At 39.0% G+C, this 12293-nt stretch overlaps 1 pseudogene; it reads right to left on the bottom strand.

Moving 5' to 3' along the window:
- Positions 1-10759: 10759 nt before the first annotated feature.
- LOC128115652 (protein phosphatase 1 regulatory subunit 3B-like) lies at positions 10760-11616 on the bottom strand (annotated as a pseudogene).
- Between the last annotated feature and the right edge of the window lie 677 nt (positions 11617-12293).

The raw sequence follows: 12293 nt of genomic DNA, 5'->3' as shown, positions 1-12293 counted from the left end.
CCAGGCATGCTTATAATCTCAGCATTATGGAGGCCAAAGCATGAGGATCAGGACATCTGTGTTATGCAGACAGACCCTGCCTTAAAGGCAGGGAAGAAAGAAGAATGGAGAAAGAAAGGGAGGGAGGAAGGATGGGAAGGAGAAAAGAAGGTTAAAAAGAAAAGAGAAAGAAGAAAAAGTGAGGGGGTGAAAGAAGAAAAAAGATTAAACTGGCTTCTCATTCCAAAAAATAACTACCATATTGATATTTAAAAGCATATGAAGATTCTACCTGGTTTTTTTCTTTGTTTCAATGAATTTATAGAGAATATATTTTATATTTGAGGTTTTGTTTAACATCACAAAAATCATATATGCTATTATTCATTATTGCTCTTTGGTATTACATTGCTTTGTATTCTATAATTAATTTATTCATTTTACTGTTGATGAGAATGAGGGAAATTTCCAGTATTTTGGCTATGTTAGCTTGATATAAACATTTTAGAATTTCTTTCTTGCTGAATATTTGCATGCATTCCAACTGTTATTTATATAATGATAGAATTACTTAGTGTTCAAATATCAAGTTATTCAAGTCCATCAATGCTACCAAACAGTTTTTTCTAAGGTGTTATGACAAATAACAGCCTTGCTAGCTTGGAAGTGTTCTGTGTTCTCAGTAATGACATCTTATTCTTTTTCTTTCTATGCAGTTTAGATCATTCTACTGAATGTACACTGTTTACTGTATTGTGAGTTTCATTTGCATTCTTTGGTGGCTAGTGAAGTTGACCCATTTTCCTTTCTTGTTTTGGTGACATTTGGATTTGAACCTAGAGCTTCATATTCAATAGGGAAGAAATGAGCTGCATTTCCCCAGCTTTGGTTTTTCTTTGGGGAGTTGGGGGAATGGTGGTATTTTGGTTTTGCTTAATTTTAGCTTTTATTTTGGACCATGTCTCATTCAATAGTTCAGAGCAGCCCTGAAGTCTCTATTATTAAGTCAGTCAGATCTCGAACTTAGATTAGCTGGAATGAAAGTATGCACTGTGAGGCACAGCCAATTTTCCTTATAATTTTTGGTCATTTTGTAACTTATTTTGTAAGTTATCTTTTTATGTATTTTGTTTGTGTTTTTTTATTTTGTTATTTTATTGTTGTGTGAGGTTTTTTAAATCAAGCAAATATTTTTGTTAATTTTATGTTTCATAAACCTTATTAGCTACTCAGTGAATTATGTCTTAATGCTCTTAGTAGAATATTTTGATTAAAACACATCATAAATTTTAAGGTATTATAATTTGTTATATTTTTCTTTTATATTCATCTCTTTTATTTGCCTATCTTCCTGGTACTTTGGAAGCAGATTCAGGAGGGTTGCAACAAGGTTGAGGATGGCATAGGCTATGGAGTGAAAATTTTGCCTCAGAAAAAAGAAATAAAATAAAACAGAAGGGGAGAAGACATTTTGCCTACTCCAGTATAACAAAGTTATTCTCCAAATGTTTTCCTCTGAAAATTTATAGATTTACTTTTTACATACAACATATCTGAATCTGATCTTTGCTCCATCTTTAACGCTAGACAATATTGAGACTGTCTTAACTACTTTTCTGTTGCTGGGATAAGACACCATAACAAGGCAACTTATACAAGGTAATATTTTACTTGGGGCTTACAGTTTCAGAGGGTGAGTTCAGAACCATCTTGGCATGCAGACAGGCATGACACTGGAACAGTAACTGAGAGCTCAGATTTTGAGACACAATCACAAGGCAGAGAGAGCTAATTGGGAATACAATGGGGTTTTCCAACCTCAAATTTGGGCCCCAGTGACAAACCTCCTCTAACAAGGCCACATCTCCTAATCTGTCCTACACTGTTCCTCCAACTGGAGACTTAATAATCACACATATGAGCCTATTGGGGACATTCTTATTCAAACCACCACAGAGACCTTGCTGGGTTATCTCTGAGGTAAAGAAAATTAAGCAAGGATAGTGGTACACATCTTCAATCTCAGAAGGCAGAGGCAGGTGAATCTCTGTGAGTTCAAAGCTGCATAGTGGTCTACCTAGTGAGTTTCTGGCCAGCTAGAGCTACACAGTTAGGCCTTGTTTAAAAAACTTCCATAAATTATGATGGCATTATTTAGCATTTATTATTATTATTGTTGTTATTATTATTATCATTATTATGCTATATTAGTATGAAGGAACTTTCAAAGGCTATACAATTTTTAGTCTATTAAGAAGTTGTGCCAGCTCCTGGGGCTCTTTTCCTTCTGTTGGGTTGCCTTGTCCAGCATCAATTTGATGTTTTTTTGCTTTATGTTAGTATACTTTATTGTCATGTTTGGCTGTTATCTCTTATAGGCCTGTTCTTTTCTATTGAGAGACAGAAAGGAAGTGGATCTGGATGGGATGGGAGGTGGGGAGGAACTGGAAGTAGAGGGAGGGGAAACTATAATCAGAACTATTTTATGAGAAAATAATCTATTTTCAAAAAAAGAAAAAATTAAAAAGCAATATTATAGAGAATTTTTAAAAGTATAAAGTAGCAAAATTCTTAATATTCTTCCTGTCAACAGCAAAGAAAGATACAACAACTAAGCATTGCCAGCTGTGCAGACTGAAAGTTTTCTCATAAACCCCTACACGGTGCAGCTGGAATCTTAACTTATGCCACATAAAAGAACTGTAGGGCATGTAAGTATGAAGCAAAGTCAAGGTTTATTAAGCAAAGTATACACTCAGAGATAAAAATCAAAGTGAGCATTAAGATAGGCATGTGTCTAAGTGCTATAGATGATATATAAAAACAAATATATGTATACATATACATAAATATATATCAAAGTCAGATTGTTGAAAAGATACAACTTATATCTAGGTTTAAAGGATTAAGTAAAATGTTTTAGAATACTTCATTTTATCTAAAGATTTTTCCTTTTATAAGTGAGACAATATGGTAGTTTATGAAGAACTTAAGTATGAGTTTACAGATAAGAAAAGTGTTGAGAGGATAAAAACGTAGTTTTTAAAAAGTCAAAGAAATAATCACTACACATAGATTACACGGAGGTCAAATTATATGTTTTAACTGTAAACACAGTTCATAATCTTAACTCTGAGGTGGTTTTTCTCACAAAAAGCAAATACAGTTCTTCCCAGGTGGTTTGGTCAGCTGTATTGAAATTCTTGACTCTCAGCCAGGAAAAGACTTAAACCAGATCTGGAGGAGTGAAAGGCTCTTTTCCTGTCTCATGTTCTCTTGATTTTCCTTGTCCTTCTGTCTTGCCTCATTTTCCCTAAATTAATTTTTTTGCTTCAAAAAAGATAGTCATTTTCCATGTATATTAATATACATATTTTCATTTAACCAAATGTTTATATAAACATGTATTGTATTGGTTTATCAGTTTTAAACTAAATTATGGAAGGACTGACAGATATAACATACCTAACCAGAAGTCCAGTCCTCAAGAATTTTTTTTTTTTTTGTAGTGGATTGAATTTGTATGAGAGATGGCTCAGCCGTTAAAGGCTAGGCTCACAACCAAAAATATAAGAATTTTAAGAGTTTAAAAAGCTCCTAAGATTGTCGGGCAGTGGTAATACACACCTTTAATCCCAGCACTCTGGAGGCAGACGCAGGCAAATCTCTGTGAGTTTGAGGCCAACCTGGTCTACAAAGCCAGTTACAGGACAGCCAGGACTGTTACACAAAGAAATCCTGTCTCTTGAAAAACAAACAAACTAAAACTCCTAAGATTAAATGTTCTGAAAATCATCATTCAGTTAAATATGTATTTAAATTAATCTTAGAATTAACATAAGCTGTTACAATTTAACAAAAGTGAGAATATAAAAGTACTTGAAATTTATTATAAAAGAAATCACTAAATAGAAAAATGGTTTTAGCAGCTGGAGAGACATCTCAGCAATTAAGAGCACTTAGATGCTCTTCCAGAGGACCTGAGTTTGTTTTCCAGCACTCACATGGTGGCTCATAACCAACTGTAACTCCAGTTCTAGGGGATCAACTCTTCTGACTTCTGAGAGCACCAGGCATGCATGTGGTGCACAGACAAGAGAAGAACTCTGACCTAGAGAACCTCATTTGCTGTCTGCTCAAAGCAAAACAAGAGGAGAGAAAACTATGCTGATTAAATAAAACCATCTAGGATTCAAAACATGATCGACTTGGGTCATCTTCTGCAAAAGAGAAAAACTAAGGAGTTGAGCAAGGACAACACCAATAGATATGCCAAAGTGGACAGGGAAAAGCCCATGAGGCCTCCACCCTACAAAAAGAATTATAGGCAACTGAGGTAAGCTGGACCAGGATAGGTGGCTTTCCCCAGGGAAACTGGTTGTGCAATGCCAAATGTTCAGCCCTGAAAACATACATACAGGTAGCATTATACAGACTTGACAGGTTATAATTAAGAACATATATTTATATGCCTGTACGTATATACATGTAACAGCAATTTCAAAAGAGGCATGAATTTGAAGGAGACTGGGGAGTATATGGGAGAGTTTGGAGGGAGGAAAGGGAAGGGAGAAATGTCATAATTAAAATATTTTTTAAACTAAGGAAATTTACTTGGCTATCTTTTTTACATGAATAGAGTAGTCAAATTAGTCATTGCTACTACTGTGATCAGAAAACAAAAACAGATAGTGAATTTAGTTTATTATATAAGCATTTGATAACGAAACACTTCATCCTTTCTTTTAAAACAGTGCTAAACAATAGCAAAAGATGCATGTACTCAGGGAATCACATTTTCAAAAATAATGGTGGTAATTTACCTGGACTGAGTCTACCAGGTTGACCTCAGTCTGTGGGGAAGGCTTTGCCCTGGAGGAGATGGGAATGGGGGGGGGGGGCGTTGGGGGGAAGGTGAGGGGGACGGGAGGGGGGAGAACAAGGGAATCCGTGACCGATATGTAGAACTGAATTGTATTGCAAAATAAATTAAAATAAATTAAAAAAAAAAGATAATAAAAAATCAAAAATGGCCAAACTAGACTAAGACAATCTAATTAAGAAGTTCTTTTTCTCTTCAGTATAAGAACACTAGAAACAACAGGGGAAAATATTCTTACCAATGCTCTTTCTTTGTCAAATAAAGTTTTCTTCATCTATATTATTATGATTATACATTAATTATGTCACCTATAATTTAGGTTGTGACATATAAAATGGAAGCAGAAGCAAGGCATATCAATAGAGAAAAAAGAGAAAGAGAAAATTAGTGAAAAATGAGAAAATGGATGCCTTCAATATAAATATTTTGGCTCTAGTAACCCCTAAGGCCACTATATACATCAATGTGACAACTTTTCAAAAAATGAAAAAATAGATCCACAGTATGACCTAGTACATCAATGCTGAACATGTAACCAAAGAACTCTATATACAATCACAGAGATATTTGTACATCCATGTTCATTGCTACTCTATTCACAATATCCAGGAAACGGAATCAACCTAGATGTGTAACAGATGAATGAATAATGAAAATGTGGCACAATGGAATTTTATTCAGCCATAATTTAAAAAAGGAAATCATGAAATTTCTTGGAAATGAGTGCATCTTAAAGATATTTCATTGAAAAAAAATATAAATAAATAAAAACCTAGACTCAGAAAGACAAATACTCCGTATCCTTTCTTATACTATTCTACCTCCTGGTCTTACATATGTGTATTGATGTGGAAATTAGTGTGTGCAGAGTCCAATAAACTAGAAAAGAGCCCATAAAAGGGGGGAAAGAGACATGAAGGGAATTGAGGAGAATAGCAGAATGCATGTAATATGAAAGTAAAATGAAGATTAGGGGTTGGAAGATGATGAAAAGGGGTCAACTAAAACTTAGTATGCATGAAAAAGACATAAGGAAACTCAATGCTTAATAAGCTAATTCAAAATAAAGTTTGGAACAAATTTGAGTGACAGTATCCTACATTGGTGGATAAACCCATTCCCAGAAGCTAGAAGATTATTAAAGAAAAATCCCAGTGCCAGGGGTGAAATACCTTTCTATGAAATGTTGATCAGTGAGACCATTGAGGTAACAAAACAATATCATCTATTGGCATGGCTGTTGGTGATCTTCAATAGTAGTGGGTGATAATGGTAGTACTAGTTACTAGGTGATAGTACCCTGTTACTGAAGACACCACACACTTTGGTTGCAGGACATAGAGAAATCAAACTTCAATAGAGTTGGAAACTTCTTCCTTACTGGCTACATTTCTTAGTGCTGGATCATTCAGGCTGCTAAGGGTAGGGATAGAACCACGAATAGTCTTACTCACTTGTGGACTTTGCATGCTACTTTGGCATACTTTACCCACTTTTAAGTCAAGATTTGCCCACTGGTCCAATAGTGACCTGACTGGTATGGGGTAACCAACTGCTTCCTGATTAGAGTTCCACTCCATAGAAGGAAATTGACATCCAGTATTGTAAACCTGATCAAAAACTTGTGGCTGGGGAGGTCATAGGCCCTACTGGGGAAGTTATTGTTTTGCTAAGTGAACATAATATACCTACCAAAATGCCTTCTAATTATTTTTGTACCCGTAAAATACTGCTTACATCAGCTTTGTTAGTTACTACAAAATACCATAATTGGTCAAAATACTGTGAACAAGTGACCATTGAACATGTAGGTTGTAGCACAAATCTTAAAAGGTCTTATTAATAAAAACAAACCTGAGCCAGGTATTGGAGTGAATGCTGAAAGATCAGAGAAACAGAACCAGCCACAGCTAACCTCGCCTCACCAACTTCTCAGCTGATCCTGTTTCCTCAGACTGGAAGCCTCTGAGTCCTCATCCAAATGGATCTCAGCTGAACTGCTGCTCAAAAGCCTAAAAGCTTAACCAGAACTCTAGTTCCTGGTCCTCACACCTTATATACTTTTCTGCTTCCCGCCATCACTTCCTGGTATTAAAGGCGTGTATCACCATGCCTGGCTGTTGCCAGTGTGGCTTTGAACTCACAGAGATCAGATGGATCTCTGCCTTCGGAATGCTAGGATTAAAGGTGTGTGTGCCACCATTTTCTGGCCTCTATATCTAGTGGCTGTTCTGTTCTCTGACCCCAGATAAGTTTATTAGGTTGCACAATATTTTTGGGGAACACAATATCACCACAGTAGATTTAAATGGAATATCTACATCAATTCCCCAAGGCTCAAGAGAAAATCAAGAGTGAAGTATAAAGAATGAAAGAGCAGGAGAGAGGGGTAGGGTATTGTAGAACACTGTCTTCTGGACATGTTATAGCCATTGCACTCTAGAACTCACATTGAGCATGTCAACATTCTGTCATAGAGTGGGAAACAGCTCACAAAGACTCATCATTCTTTGATTTTTCATAGGAGACAAGAACATAAGGGAACAGGATGGTTAAGCTGGAACAGGGATGGAGTGGGAAAGCAATGAAAGCGATACCATGATAAGGGGAGCCATCATGGGGACAGAGAGAAACCAGGTGCTAGGGAAGTTCCCAGGAATCCCCAAGGATGACCCCAGCATAGACTACTAGAAATAATGGAGAGGATGCCTGAACTGAACTGGCTTACCCCAGTGACCAGGTTGGCAAATACCCTAACAGTCATCACAGAGCTTTTCTCCAGTGACTGATGGAAGCAGATGCAGAGATCCACAGCCAAACACTAGGCAGAACTCCAGGTGTACAGTCAAAGAGAGAGAAGAGGGATTCTATGAGCAAGTGCATCAGGATCATGATGGGGAAACCTGCAGAGACAACCAAACCAAACTAGTGGGAATTTATGAAAGTTGGATCAACAGCTGTGGAGCCTGCATGGGACTGGGCTAGGCCCTCTGCATGGAGAGACAGTTGTGTAGCCTGATCTGCTTGGAAGCCCACTGTCGGTAGGATCAGAACCATCCCTGGTGCATGAGCAGGCTTTTTGGAGACCACTACCTATGATGGGACACTTCGTTCAGCCTTGAGGCAGGGGGAAGGGCTTGGACTTGCCTCTACTGGATGTGCCTCCCCATGGGGGCAGGTTGGGAGGGGGAGGGTAGGGTGGTGAGAGGAGGAAAGAGGGGGATCTTGGATTGGTGTGTAAAATGAATGACAATTTAAAAAAAATAAAGCCAGGTCTTCCCAGGTGTGTCTGGAAATCTAACTTTTCCTGCCTTATGAAGGCTGTAAAATGGGTTGCTTAACAATTACTCCTCATAATTCTCTTCCTTCTATCCACTATGGAACAGAGGAGTTTACCACCTCTGGCACTCCCTTGAGTTTCCTTTATTTTCAGCGAAATTCTATGAATATGAATATCAATAAAAATTGTGTATATTTTCTCTTATCAATTCATTGTTATCTTAATACTTAGACCCTCAAATATTGAACCTAAAAAGGCAAAGGAAAGCATTATCCTTGTAAACATCACTAACTCAATTGCTATTTATGCATACAAAGTGCTCATACTATAAATCAAGTGTTTGAAATACTTATTCTACCTAGACTCTAGGCCTTATTGGCACTAGAAAAATTTTAATATAAATCTCTAGTGATACATAATCTCCTTGAGGAGAAAATATCCAACAGGTACGACCTCTGAGAAGAAATGCAGCATCAAGACAAGTATTCTTTTATTTCCAAGGTTATTTGACTCCCTGATGTAACCAATGTACCAAAAATCAAAAGGGATCTATGTCACAAACTCTACAAAATCCTAATACTTTGATTCCATATCACTATACTGGTTTAACCATCAAATGTGATTGGGTTGGATTGAGACAAACTGTGAAATAAGAACAACTTTTCTTTATAGCTTCCCATCTGCTTTCATTTGCCCCTCTCCAGTTTCTCAATGACCTTTGTGGAGTCAGCACCAGGGACTCCTTGCTCTCATATTGTACTCTGAGTGCTCTAGGAAGTACAGAACTTCACTTAGGTTTTTTCTAATCTTTTCTGTCAACCTGATTACCCAAATCACCAGTGCCCTCTAATCAAATAATATACTCATCTCAAAACAGCTGCTCACTATTATTATAAAATTAATCCAATGTAAATTAATCACAATAGGGTAGGAATGAATAATATGATACTTGCCCTTCTTCCCTAGCCTCTTCAGGAGTATTTGCATTTGCAAATTAGTTAAATCTCTAGCTAGTATGATTGCAGAATATGTGATAAAAATGAGGATATTTCAACAAGTTTAAGGGGGAAGAGTTAAAGTTAATATAATAGATGGAGTATAGAATATTCTTCCAAAAACATGAGCGCTACTTCCTGAGGGACAAGCTGGGCCAAACTAAGATTTTCAGTGTTACTTTTGTTTTATTTATTGGTACCTAGAAAGCGAGCCAATTTGACTTCTTTTGCTGTCTTCAAATAAACTTTCAAGAGATACAAGAGTAGGAAGATCACAAAAATTGGTATTCCAAGATCAAAATGGCTATTATTAAGAAAACAAATTATAACAAATACTGAAAAGGATATGGACAAAGCAGAATTCTTTTTCTTCCAAACTTCCCTATAATTTTAATTTGCCCAAGAGAAAAATCACAGGTTCTAGGGGACCATCCAATAGTAACAGTTCCAGGAGTCTCAAAATACCGCTTGATAATGCAGTGCAGTCCAAAATAATTTATCTCTGACACCTCAGAGTTAACAAACATTTAAAATAACAGAAAAACTCGATGAGGTTTTTCGTCCCTCCCCTTTACAATACACACCACAAATAAAAGCTCCCAATCAATGCCCTTGGGTGCTTGTAAAGCATCCCAAATATGACTGTATACTGCAGACAAATCTAAGCATTTTCTGGAGACTTCCAGGATATGCCAGACATGCCATTTGAAAGTCTCAGATGTGGCGCTGAAGTGGATGGTCCAGCTATGATTCTCCCATAACTAAAGCAGCTCACACACCAGCCAGGCAAGTGAAGATAGATCTAGTCCTTGAGACTTCTGGTAATTTGGGGTGAAACTGAGTGCTTAAAAGCACTCCCAAAAGCAAAGAGGAAAAGCTAAAACTTCTGACTGTCCCACCTTGTCCACCACGCTGTACCCTATGACTCCACATGGAGACCAGTGACTTTCCAGTAACTGGTGTGTTGCTCTCTGTTGGAATATAAAGAAGAGATAAGAAAGAGGGGAAAGGAAATGCCTATCCCAGCCACAAACTACTTATTTTGCTTTGATTATCTTGTCCGGATCACTGGCTGGATGGTGGGGGAGAAGAAAAGAAATGCAGAGCATGACCTTGCACAGAAAGGGGTTGCCTCCATCCCTCTTTGGAAGCTACAGGGTATCAAGCCAATGTGTCACAGAGCTGAGAAAAAGGTGGCTCTGAGGTCGTGTGGAATGAAGGCAAAATGTGAGAAAGCGTGGGTGGGGCAGGACCCCAAGGTCAATGGTAAGACTGGAGAGGGCTGGAGACTGGTGGCTTCTGGGTGACTGACTTTCCACATGCAAGGGTGGAGGAGAGGCCAGCTTTCTCCATTCTTGCCAGCCTGGCTCCTCTCCAGACCACACTGGCACCACCCTGTGCATTCTTTTGTGGCCAACCGGGATGCCACAGAGGACCAGCACACCTGCTGTCCTCTGAGCAAGAAACCAGCTGTGATTGAAACACGTTGGACTTGCTGGTTTACAAAAAAGGTGAACATGATCCTATCTTTTCAAAAATCATGCCTAATGGCAGTTCAACTTCACAAGTCTTGTGTTGCATTCTCTACTGCATATTGATCAGTCAGACTGTCAATTGCAGTCACTAGTAGTAGGGACTCAGCTTTTCATATCCCAGGTAACTTGGCTACTCTGGGAATAGGCCGTAGGAACACCAGGGGCTTCCAGACTGGTCAAAGGATATTCCCAAGTCCGGTCCATTGTACGGCTCAATCATTCCCTGAGTGGATTGTAGTTCAGCCCAAATGATCCTGTAATTCTTACCTTTGTTGCTGTCCCAGTATGCCTGGCCGTTTCACTCATAGTACATGGCAAACTCTATTCTTTCATAAGACTGAATTTTCTCAGGTAAACTGATGTCAAAGGAGAATGTGTCCCTCTCTGAACCAGCATAAGTGTCCTTCACATATGGACAAGGGAAATCTGTGAAGCTTTTCCAAGTGTCAAATGTCATTCTGATCTTCACAACCTTCTCGAATGCCTGGTTCTGGACCTTCACGGTGCCTGTGATGGCTTTGTCCTTCAGTACACGGTTTTCAAGGCAGACATGGTTGGTCTGAAGTCGGTTTCTGAAGTCTAAGTAATCTGCGGAAGGCTGCGGAAAATCCAAAACAAAGCTCTCGCTCTCTGCTGTTGTCAGACTCTCGAGATGTTGTCTAGGAGCTCGGTGATGTTAAATGGAATACCTAGTGGGTCATCAAATTCTGAGAACACTTTGACCATTGTCAGGGCCAGCCCCTGATTGTCAGCGAAGGACACCTGCTTCTTCACCTTCTTCTCCTGCACTGTGGGGGCCACCATCCCGCTGGCTTCATCCCTGCTGCCCAGCTGAATACAAGGTCTCAGTGGCTTGCTCAGCTTTGGGGAGATCTTAAAGGTAAAGCGCTCCCTGCGCAGAGAAGGGGCCATGCTGCTGTAGCTGTACTGTATGTCCACAGCCATCACTGGGCTAAACGAGCAGGCTGGAGGTCTGCTCCATGGATTGCAGCACTCTGGACTCCAGCTCCACCAGCCGGTGGCACGCTTTAACTTTCCTCTCCCTACTAAGGGTGCCATCCCAGACCTTCCCCTGTCTCAACACATGAATACCGGATGCAGTCAATGATCACTCCCAGATCAGGGACCAATAGCCACACTTGGGGCAAGCAGCACTCCGCCACATGATCTGCACCTTGTGATGAGTGACATGGCTAAAGTCCAGGATCTGGGAAGGGGACAGTGGTCACAGTTTCATCAGGAGCCAAGGGACCCAAGCCAAGGGGCGGAGGCGATTTCCTGTGGTGGAACGTCCAGTTGTAGAAACTGACTGAGGAGCGTGTAAAGTTTCTTTCCCCTTGCTAGCAATGATCCAAAGCAGAATTCTTATATACTTCTGTTGGGAATGTAAACTGATGCAACCACTATGGAAACTATCTTAGAGATTTCTGGAAATAGAGCTACCATACGATCCACCTATAATGATTAACATTGTCAGTCTGTCAGGATCTAGAGTCACCCAGGAATGAATAGAGAGAAAATGTGGTATATACACACAATGAAGGGTTTTGTTTTCAGTTGTAAGAGTGAAATCGTGTCAACTGGAAAATGAATGGGACCATACATGACATGAAAGTAGGAGG

The sequence above is a fragment of the Peromyscus californicus genome, unplaced genomic scaffold, assembly GCF_007827085.1.
Source record: "Peromyscus californicus insignis strain IS unplaced genomic scaffold, ASM782708v3 Scaffold_10__1_contigs__length_136768540, whole genome shotgun sequence".
Classification (NCBI taxonomy): domain Eukaryota; kingdom Metazoa; phylum Chordata; class Mammalia; order Rodentia; family Cricetidae; genus Peromyscus; species Peromyscus californicus.
This window is presented reverse-complemented; position numbering and strand designations above follow the sequence as displayed.